Raw genomic sequence first — 11,710 nt, forward strand, 5'->3', positions numbered from 1 at the left:
TTTATTTTACTATTATGCACTTCAATAAGTTCAAAGCAAAATTATATAGCAGTGCAATTATCCGCCACCAAATGACTGTTTTAAGTACTCCAAGATTTGAACTGATTAAAAATCTTTATACCGTGCACTTCCAATCTATTATGTTTTAAAGAAGCAAAATTAGTAATGTTAACGCTTACAGTAGTTAGAAGTAAAGTGCTTATTAATTTTTGTTTTTCCTCATTACATTTTTATTATTATTCATTTCAATAAGTTCAAAGCAACAAAAATATCCGTTCAATTTACAGCCACCAAATTATTGTTTATTACTTCAAAGTTTAAAATATGTGTAAATAAAATTATATAAATGTTCTTTTATCTTTGTTAAACATTAAATTATAGTTTTTTCTACTATGTTTTAATCATGATTCAATTCAATCAGTTAAAAGCAAAAAAAAAACAACATATCAGTGCATTTTAAAGCTACCGAATGACTATATAAAGTACTTTAGCAATTCAAGATAAAAAATCTGTACCCATTGCACTTCCAATCAAGGGATGTACATGTTTTAACAAACACTCGTCATTGACATGGGCATCAACTTTTTTTCTCCTCTTCTTGACGACTTGAATATTTATTGGTATGAAGCTTTCTTCATACAGGAGCATCTCATGAAGAATGATAAGAAGCTAACAGTATCCTTATCTTTGCTTTCCACTTCATAAATGATGTCCTCTCACTAAATATATCTTAATTTGGTGACTATAACGCACGCATGAATATTCGAAATATACAGTTAAATCTAAGTGACATTTTCTTTTACTAGTACAACTTTTGTTACCCTTCCGGAGCACATATTAAGATCATCCCCGATTTTTGGTGGGATCGTGTTGCTCGTCTTTATTATTCTATGTTTTGTGTTGTATAAGTGTAGACTAAGTGTGTCTTTTTGGTAGTTTTTCGTTTTTGTCACAGAGTTTTCCTTTTGTTTTCTAGTAATGAGTTTTAATGATCTTTTTGTATCTTTCATCTCTCTTTTACAACTGTTTTGGGCAATTTCCTTGTGTTTTCGTTATTTTAACTAACTTTAGTTTAAAACGATCATAATTTTCATCTTTATATTTTTACGTGCTGGGTAAGTTATCAGATCAAAAGTTTGAATAAAGAGTTGTGCATGTGTAATCTATGTATCTATGTATAACATTGTCGAAGCGAATACTAATAGGAAGTGTTTATGTTATATAAGATACAATATTAAAAAATGCAGTAAACATGTGAAGTCATTACCACTTCACTAGATATAAAACAAGGAATTTGTGTTGTTTAGGTGCTGTCTTATAAATCAAAAATAAACCTTTTTAAATGCTCTAATTGGACAGGTAGAAAGCTTTTTATTTCGAGAAGTGGGAAGTATTATAATATATAGTGATTTTGTCACGACATAATAAAGTTGAGTCACTTCCCTTCAATATTGAATATTGCCTCAATTCATTTCAAATAAGCAAACAAAAAGCAACTAAGATGTTTAAATAAATATCATGCTATGTATGTCTAGCGTTCTACATTTAAAAATGACCATAGTATGAAAATTAACGCAAGTTATGCATTCGACATATATCAAGAAATAGCAAAAATTAGTGAAGCGATTTACCTCACCAAGAAAATGGATAAAGCGCGAACCAGACGAACCCGAACTGGACACTTTGTCTGAATGGATCAAAGCTATTCGATCATGCATTCAGAGGCGCATACAAAAACTAAGATGTAATATGAGTACAAGAGTTTCTAACCCTTTCAAGAATCCGGAGGTTGTGGATGCTTTATCCTCTTTGCATGACAAATATGTCGTTGTTCCGGCAGATAAAGCCTCCAATAATATTGTCTTGATATGTAAAAAACATTATTTGCAATGTCTCATAACAGAGCTTGGAATTGATCAAACTATTGGTAATCCTACATATTCTTTAACATCATTTACCAAGGATGAAATTTTACAAAATCATAAATCTGTCCTTCTTTCTTTTGGTATCAACATCAAAGAAAACGAAGAAAACTTGCCCTCATTATACTGGATACCTAAATTACACAAAACTCCATATAAAGAACGATACATAGCTGGGTCTTCAAAATGTTCGACTAAACATCTTTCTAAAGTATTGACTACTATTCTTTCTACAGTAAAAGATGGGCTTCAAAAATATTGTGAGGAGATATATTCTACCAGTGGTGTTAACCAGATGTGGATTCTCAAAAATTCGAAAGATCTACTGCTTAACCTTCGATCACAATCTTTGAAATTTTGAAACAACATAAAAACTTTTGATTTTTCTACGCTATATACTACTATTCCCCATGCTCAGTTGAAAGATCGACTTCACCATCTCATAAAACAGAGCTTTTTCTATAAAAATGGGAATCGTAGATACAAATTTCTTGTTTTGGGATACAATAATTCATATTTTGTAAAGAATCACACTGAATCTTCCAGAAAATATACTGAAGATGATTTTATTAAAATGCTGGACTTTTTGATCGACAATATATTTGTTGAGTTTGGAGGATTTATATTTCAACAGACAGTCGGTATTCCAATGGGTACTAATTGTGCACCCCTGCTGGCTGATTTGTTTTTGTATTCGTATGAAGCAGAATTTATTCAGAACCTTCTAAAAGACAAAAAGAAAAAGCACCTTGCAAAATTCTTTAATTTTACTTTCCGATATATTGATGATGTTTTATCATTGAACAACCCATACTTCAGCCAATACTTACATCTCATATATCCCAGTGAACTTGAAATTAAGGATACTACTGATACTAGAAGGACTGCTTCATACCTTGATCTTTTTCTCAATATTGACGTAGATGGACGACTTCACACTAAAATCTATGATAAACGGGACGATTTCAACTTCCCAATTATCAATTTCCCATTTCTCAGCAGTAACATACCCTCTGCCCCTTCGTATGGTGTTTACATATCACAATTGATACGTTATTCACGTGCTTGTTCACACTATACGGACTTCATATACAGGAGTGTGCTCCTTACGCAGAAACTGCTCAAACAAAGTTATGAGGAGGACAGATTAAAATTGACACTCCTTAAATTTTATGGACACCATCACGAATTGGTGGATCCATATGATGTCTCTTTAACCAAACTAGCTAAGGACATTTTTACCACATGGTAGATTGTGGTTTGTCATTATGTCGTCTAATCTTTTAATTACCAAACGTGACTTATTCCCGATTGTGACTGTTTTGTTGAATGTGAATTCGCATTACTATAAGACGTGTTTCTGTACTTGTTTATCCCAAATTCATGTATTTAGTTTACATGTTTAATGTTATATTTGTAATTCTCATCAGATTTTGTCAAATGTGTTGACGTCTTCTTATTATATATTTAGGTGTGACGGATAGAAAAATTAATCACCTCTTTATTAATTATGTTAAATTGTGTACGATTATTTACGTTTGAAGTTGGATTCATAACAAACTGTACATATATATATATTACAGTTAATTGCTATTAATAAGTATTGCAATATGCATTTTGTTTAAATGAATTATCAGTATTTAGTTCTATATCAATCCTAATTCTATCTCATTTTTGAATGATAGTTTTTCATATGTGACGTCATGCTGTTTCTAAATTTCATAAATTCAAATGTGGCATAACGTTTCTGCCTTTTCGCCATCGTATGTGACGTCACATTTTTTTAATTACGTTGACGCCTGGACTGATTCGGATGTGTGTCTATTTTGTGATAAACTCGGGTTTAGTTTTCTGTAATTAGTTAATACTTAAGTTTCATTATGTATATCTCTTTCATATTCATTTGTTATAATTTACTGTTTGCAAAAGCATTAAGTGTTCTATATGATAAGGATGTTCTTATCCCGTGCTTAAAAACAATGCCGTATTTGTCAAAACCTTTTCAACTTTTGATCTTCAGTGCTGTACAACTTTGTACCTTTTTCACGTTCGATCTTTTATATCTAGGCGTTATGTATTCAGGTTTAGTTTTCCGTAATTAGTTAATACTTCAGTTTCTTTGTGTATATCTCTTTCATATTCATTTGATAAAATTTACTGTTTGCAATAGCATGAATTGTTCTATATAATAAGAATGTTCTTATCCCGGGCATAAAAACAATGCCGTATTTGGCGAAACCTTTTCAACTTTTGATCTTCAGTGCTGTACAACTTTGTACTTTTTTCTCTTTCGATCTTTTATATCTGGGCGTCACTGGTGAGTCTTGTGTGGACAAGGCGCGTTTTTGGCGTATTGAATTTCAAACCTGATGCTTTTTGTTATCTATTAATCATGTTTTTCTTTGTCTAATATGTTCTCCTTTTTATTTGTATTGTAGTCCTGTAATATTATGTTGTCATTTCAATGTTATATTTAACTTTGCCATTAAAGTGCGAGGTTTGGCATGCCATAAAACCAGGTTCAACCCACCACTTTTATTCCCCTTTAAAAGTGTCCTGTACCAAGTCAGGAAGATGGTCATTGTTATATTATTGTTCGTTTCTCTGTGTGTTGCATTTTAACGTTGAGTCGTTTGTGTTTCCTCTTATTTTTGTGATATTGAGATAAGACGTGGCACGGTACTAATTCATGTGTTTGGTTTTCATGTTATATTTGTTATTCTCGTGGTGTTTTGTCTGATGCTTGGTCCGTTTCTGTGTGTTTTGCGTTTCGGTGTTGTGTCGTTGTTCTCCTCTTATATTTAATGCGTTTCGCTCGGTTTTGGTTTGTTACCCCGATTTTGTTTTTTGTCCATGGATTTATGAGTTTTGAACAGCGGTATACTACTGTTGCCTTTATTTACCTGTTTAGGTTTAGTGTCTCGACAATTTTCAAGGTTTAGTTTGCACTTTATACATACTCATTTCACGTCAAGATTATCATTTTTTTAAACGTTTATTTTTCTTATCAATTAAGTTGGCGTAATCACTGAACCTACATGTATCACTAAACGTTTTCGTTGCCTTAGTTGGTATCCAAGGCCATCGTAGTTGACACTAATGCGAAATAGTTTATGTTGACTTTCTGAAATTATTTAACATATCACAACGGTATACTACTGTTGCCTTTATTTATTCGTCCCATTTTGTATTTACATAACACATTGTGTCATAGATCGTTCATTGTATGTTCACTTCTGTTAATATGTCTTTCGATTGTGTTAAGTCATTTCAATTGATATTTTATTGTTGTGATGTTATACTATTGTCTCCGGTAAAGAAAAAGGTTGGTGCCTATTAAATCGTTTAAACCCGCTGCATTTGTTTGAAACTGTTGAGTCAGGAACCTGATGTTCAGTAGTTGTTTGTACAAGTTGCTCATAATTTTTTCTTGTTTCTCGTTTTCATATAAATTAGATCGTTGTTTTTCCCGTTTGAATGGTTTTACACAATTCATGTTTTGTGCCCTTTATAGTTTGCTGTTCAGTGTGAGCCAAGGCTCCGCGTTGAAGACCGTAATTTGAGCTATTATAGTTTTTCTTTTACAAATTATGAATTGTATAGATTTTTTCTCATTGGCATTCACACCACATCTTCTTATATACTAGATAGCTGTTTTTTTACAGGCATGTCAATAATGGACTAATCCATAGACTCAAAGACATCGTAAGCGATATAGTAAGTCAAATTTGCAATCCATTTAGCTTTAAGGTTTAACGATAACGGTAGGTTAGATCACAGCTTAAAAATGGAAACAATATTTAATAACATATATGCATCCGAAGCACCATATTTTTAATTAACCTTCACCAGGAACGATAGAACCTTTCACATTCGAAGCCACAGATGTATTAGAACGTGAACATGTAAAGAGGTTGATCTACAATCAAAAGGAACCGAAAAATAATTGCCAAATGCATTTATTAATGTCAACTTTGCATGAGAGAGTTGTGACCTTTGTTTCTAAATATTGTCTAATCTCATCACTGGACCGTAGTGAAGCTACAAACCACTTGCAGTACAATCGCACTTACTACTGGATTAACATTATAATCGTTTCTATATATAATTTTAATCTCGAAGAGTTTTGTTAACTAATTTATTTGAATAGAAGTATAATTGTACTATTTTCTCTTTTTAGGTTAATCTGTTCTACAACCTACAAATCTTTTGATAGTTCTATGTATAGATTGGATTAAACTTGTAGTCCCTCATTGACCTTATTCTCTGAAAATCTAGACCATAAATAATCATTTACTATATACGCAAAATCATTGACAGTCTTTTACAGAACTTCTGTACAATTTTGAATCTCGATTTATTTCTAAAATTATTTCTAACATACTTCTGATTTTTAACCCTGTATGCCAACATTTAAAATTATAAAATTGTTTTGTGTAAACATTGAACGACAAAATGCTTCCTATATATATATATATGTGACGTATAAATTTTCTAATGTCAGACACGCGAAGCAATGAATGTTTTTTTTATTTGATAGATGCTTGTGTGCTTTTTTTTTTTAAATTATTTGTTTTAAAATTGTAACACAGTGATGACTATTTTGGTTATCATGTCTGTTTTGTTCACGCATCGTTTTAAATTTAACAGAATTTGATGAGACTGTTATAAAAGTGAGAGGTTTAGCGCTATTCAACCAGGTTCAATCCACCAGTTTCTACATTTGAAAATGCCTGCACCAAGTCAGAAATATGACAAATGTTGTCTATTCGTTTGATGTGTTTTGTCATTTGATTTTGCCATGTGATTTCCGATTGAATTTTCCTCGGAGTTCAGTTTTTTTTTATTTTACTTTTTACCCTATTGTTTAGGTCGTTATAAACTCTAGGACTCATCAAGGATTCATAGCTTATAATTTAGAACTATGAGCTGGTTCAAATCTATAATAACAATATTACAATATAACCGTTATTGGATCCAATATAACTATGACATATTTTCTTAATTATTTAATTGTTTTGGGTTAGGTACGTTTTTCGTTTATCGCACACACATTAAAGCAGATACTTTCAGTACTACTTTCAGAATATCTCATTTAAAAAGCAAAGTGTAGGTGTGAGACACACTTACAAACTAGTATGATAACTGTTGGAAATCATGGATTTAAAATTCATCCTATTAAATTAAAATTGAGGATCTCAAACCTGAAGGAAAGTAAAAAAATCTAGATGTTTAGAATTTTGAAATTAAAACTGGTTCCTCATAAGAGTTTTACAAAACACTAATATTAAAAAACTACAATGGTATACATTTTTTTGTACACAACTACAATTATAATCCTATAGCAGATGCAATGAAAAAGGCATCATCTGAAAAGAAAACGGAAAGAGAATTGTCAATTATATATAGTTATATCCAAGAATACTAGTAATTAAAATTCTAACATCAATTAACTCGAGAACCGTGTATGGATATCATTTTATGTATCTTTATTGTCGTTGCTCTTGAACTTATATAGGGTAATATTGAATACAGTGTCATCGAATGTAAAGCTGGGATATATATTGTGCATATAATTATTTGTACAAAATCAAAAACTATTTATCATATTGTTCACATAACTAAGACATATAAATATTATTTATTTTATTTAAATGGAATATATAACAGATATGAAATTACAAAATAAATGGTCACGATATGAAAAAATCATAAAACTTTTCAAATAGAAATTAATTATCTACGTAAGTTAAAAAGCCTATCTAATATGAAAATTAAACTCATTCACTGGTATATAAATTTGATGTTTTAAAATTAATCTTAAATTTGTTTATATGTATATCAATATTGACCATTTCAAAATGTAAGCATTTAAATTTTACACAATTGATATTTCTTCCATTGTTACAATTTTCCACTTATTCTATATATATCAATCCAAGTCCAATGTGAAAGTCGAGTTTTGTGTCGTTTATGTCTCGGAATTCGTTAAACAATTTTGAAATTCATGTAAAACATTTGTAACGACAACTAAAACACTCGGATATAACCTAGTTAACTGATATTTGTATTAATTTGAACACAAATTTATAACAACACTGCCCTTGTTACCAGATATAAATGAACTAATAGACTTTTTAAAATGAAGAAATAGCGTAAACTTGTTTTTATCATGCATTCAAACGACAGACTTACAAACAAAAGTTATACCAATGAATAACGCTTTATTATACAAAAAGCCTCCCGTTGCTTTGATATGACGTTAAGCAAACGGTAAAATTGGAAATGACTGTTTACATGAAAGTTAATTTTGGGTTTTTCGTCGCGGTCTGCGTTTAAGCCAAGTATATTTCTTTAGTGATTGAAATAAAATAAAAGATAACATTTAGGCATGAAGATAAGACTGCAAAACAATATACGTACACTTTGATATAAATTTGAACTCGCTACGAGACAGGATAAAAGCTTGTTGAGCATTGCTTTTCGTCTTGTTTCTAAAGCTCGTACAAACATTCTTTGATATTTTCATAATATAAATATATTTTCATTTAATCTTTAATGCAAATGAATGCAATCATTTTGTGTGAAGTACATTTTTTTATGTTGTAATAATCTTTGTGATTTATTCAATCATAAATATTTTGAATTTCTAATGCCTTTGAGTAGAGGTCTGTATGTCAGGTGTGCTTTTAAACGCTTTTGTTTAATTATTTTAAATCGTCTTTCTATTCAACAATGCGTATACACAAAACTGCGTCATACTCGACTTAAAAATAATCTCATGCCCGATTCGTGGTTAACCAGCAGCATTTGTTATAACATAGATACAAGAAGATGTCTGATTTATTTGATTTTTTTTTTTGGTATTTTTTTTTTGGTTGTTGTATTTCAACTATCTAGAAGCTACGCGATAGCATTTTAGATTTTATGATTTCTATCTCATGCGTTTGAGGCGAACATCAGCCGTTCTGTCAAAATACATATTCTCGAAATCCGGTCTATAGTCAGGTAAAGAGTAAAGGATTAAAACTAAAGGAAAATAATAGTACAAAATATCAGACCAAGTCTAAAAACATGTACTTTACACCAAAAAATAATTCTCAAACAGTTAGCGTCTTGTAAAACAAATAGTGGAATACAAAATCCTGCATCTGAAAATTAAAATCTGATTCGATTCGCTCAATAATATCGTTTTCATGTGTGCTCACTGTGTTTAGATGCATAGATATAGTTTTGAATTTGTCAGAGGTGATAGCCAAATAATCTATTTTATTATTGCCGACCATTATGATAACTGTTCTCAGTCTTCAGAAGTTAACCCTATACCCTTTTCACTTCACATGCTTGCTGTTTCTGTATGTGTACACTCCCAATGTTTATTCGATTCTTAAGAGGACGATATATCATCACATTTACACGAACCTTAGTGCAAAACCAAGGGTAAGCTATCGCTTTTTTTTATTTTAAATACAATGGTAAATTATAATATTTTATTGTTTCCATTTGAAACCAAAAATACCCATCTTCAAGGAATAGTATAAACGGAAAGTCCTTCATCAAAAGCTCAAACACGTCAAACGAATGGGTAACAACAGTCAACTTTATGACTTTAGTTACTTCTTTCTTATAATAACTAACTTATATTTTTAGTAACTAAACTCGTCATAGATACCATGATTAACATTTTGTACGCCTGATCCTCTTTAAGTCAATGTGACAGAAATTGTTTGGCGATCATATTGGTTGGTCGAACAATAAAAATATAACAACAAATCGAAACCTTGAGATCGATTTCGACCAGCTGGTTAAATTGTAAAGTGTTTTTTTAATAAATATAACCCGATGAGATAACACTAGGTTCTCCTTTAATGCCAGTCAGTTTCTGAGGAATGTTTGCACAGGACACGTTCGGACACGTTTTTGTACGATGATTTGCTCAGGAAACTTTCGAATCTCAGATTAGATTAGCAGCATCTATTCCAAAAATTCAATGTGTGTCAAAGAAATAAAAAATTGTTAAACATTTTCTTTATGATATGTTATCAATTGTTTTAAACGATTCCAAAGGTAAATGTTTCTGTTTAATTTAATGGTTTCAATATCGATATACACCAAAGTAAACACAGTTGATAATGTCCACGAAATTTGCTTTTTAAGACCAATACCCTACTTTTCTCTATAATATTCAAACTATGTGACCTATCGAGAGACCAGTATGAACTCTCATTCCAAGAATACTAGTGGCCACCTTTAAGTTATATTTTCTATATTCAATGGCTGTTAAGTTGTCCGCTAGGATGCTGTCAACAAGAATCACTTCGCTTGAAAAGAAACAACTTTTATTCAATTATCTTAAAACAACACAGTTTTTTTTTGGCCAACATTTGTGTCATCCAACTTACTTCAGCTTTTCAGGGGTGATCAAATTTCTAGTAAAAGTGCGTAACGACCAGTGATCACCAAACTTCGCAGATTATTTGTCCACGCGACTACTTAAACATGTTCAGTGGTTGTCTGTTTATGTGGTTCATAAGTGTATCTCGTTTCTCGTTTTGTATATATAAAAGACCGTTGGTTTTCCCGTTTGAATGGTTTTACACTAGTAATTTTGGGGCCCTTCATTGTTTGCTTTTCGGTGGGAGCCTAAGCTTCAAGTTGAAGACCGTACCTTGATCTATAATGGTTTACTTTTATAAATTGTGACTTGGATGGAGAGTTGTCTCCTTGGCGCTCAAACCACAACTTTTTATATCTATTAAGGATAGTTTACAAAAGGATTTAAAAAAAAAACCGCGAGCATTGTTATTGATAAAAAATTCTTTATGAAGCAGTGTAAACTTTAATTATTTCAACCTATAAATGTTTAATTAGAGGATTTTCCTCTCATTCAAGTCGGTCACGTATGAATGAAAAAAAATTATAATGCCGTCTACCCAAACATCTTTTATTCATAGCAAACTAGGGCAATGCCGTTAGTTAATGTAATTAGTCAATCGTTTCTTCGGTTTGTATTGCTGTTAAATAGGTTAGTGCAGAGGAAAATATGTCCCTTAGATAACTAGCTACATTGCAAATGTTTTCAACCCAGATACTATTTCTGGTTTTTTATACTTCCCTATTAAAACTTTTGTGTTCTGTTTTACTTACAAGCTTTCTATTTTTTTTATCCAACGTATTCATTTCTGTCAGTCGAAATATTATAACCAAATCTAATTATGTTCCCTTATATTATATTTTATTTTGTGTAGGGTGTTTATATTCATATTTCTATGACAGATTTATATTCTAGTTTCCAATTTTAATTCTTAGAACAATACTTTATTGTATATTCGCTTAACAATAATACAGAACAATTTTTTTCGTGATTAAAAGTTTCAAAGTCAAATAACCATGACAAAAGGGAACTCATACTTCGTCCATGGAAAAGAAATGTTTATACTAATATTACTGCATTCCAAATATAATTGACTTTCCATTTATCTTAAACGGGCTTATTCACAAACTGTACGATGAAAGCTAGTTTAGAGTGGATAAATTAATAGACCATGTCTAAAGGAATAGGGTCAAATAATCGCCATAGAACAGTTTTAAAGGTACCAGGGTTATAAATTGATATGCCAGACGCGCTTTTCGTCTACATAAGTCTTATCGGTGGTACTCAGATCAAAATAGTAATCAAGCAAAACAAGTACAAAGTTGAAGAGAAATAAGGACCAAAACTTTCAAAACGTTGTGCCAAATACGGCTAAGTTAATCTATGTCTGGGATAAGAAACCCATTAGTATTTC

This window comes from Mytilus trossulus, chromosome 3, assembly GCF_036588685.1.
Source record: "Mytilus trossulus isolate FHL-02 chromosome 3, PNRI_Mtr1.1.1.hap1, whole genome shotgun sequence".
In the NCBI taxonomy this organism is placed as follows: domain Eukaryota; kingdom Metazoa; phylum Mollusca; class Bivalvia; order Mytilida; family Mytilidae; genus Mytilus; species Mytilus trossulus.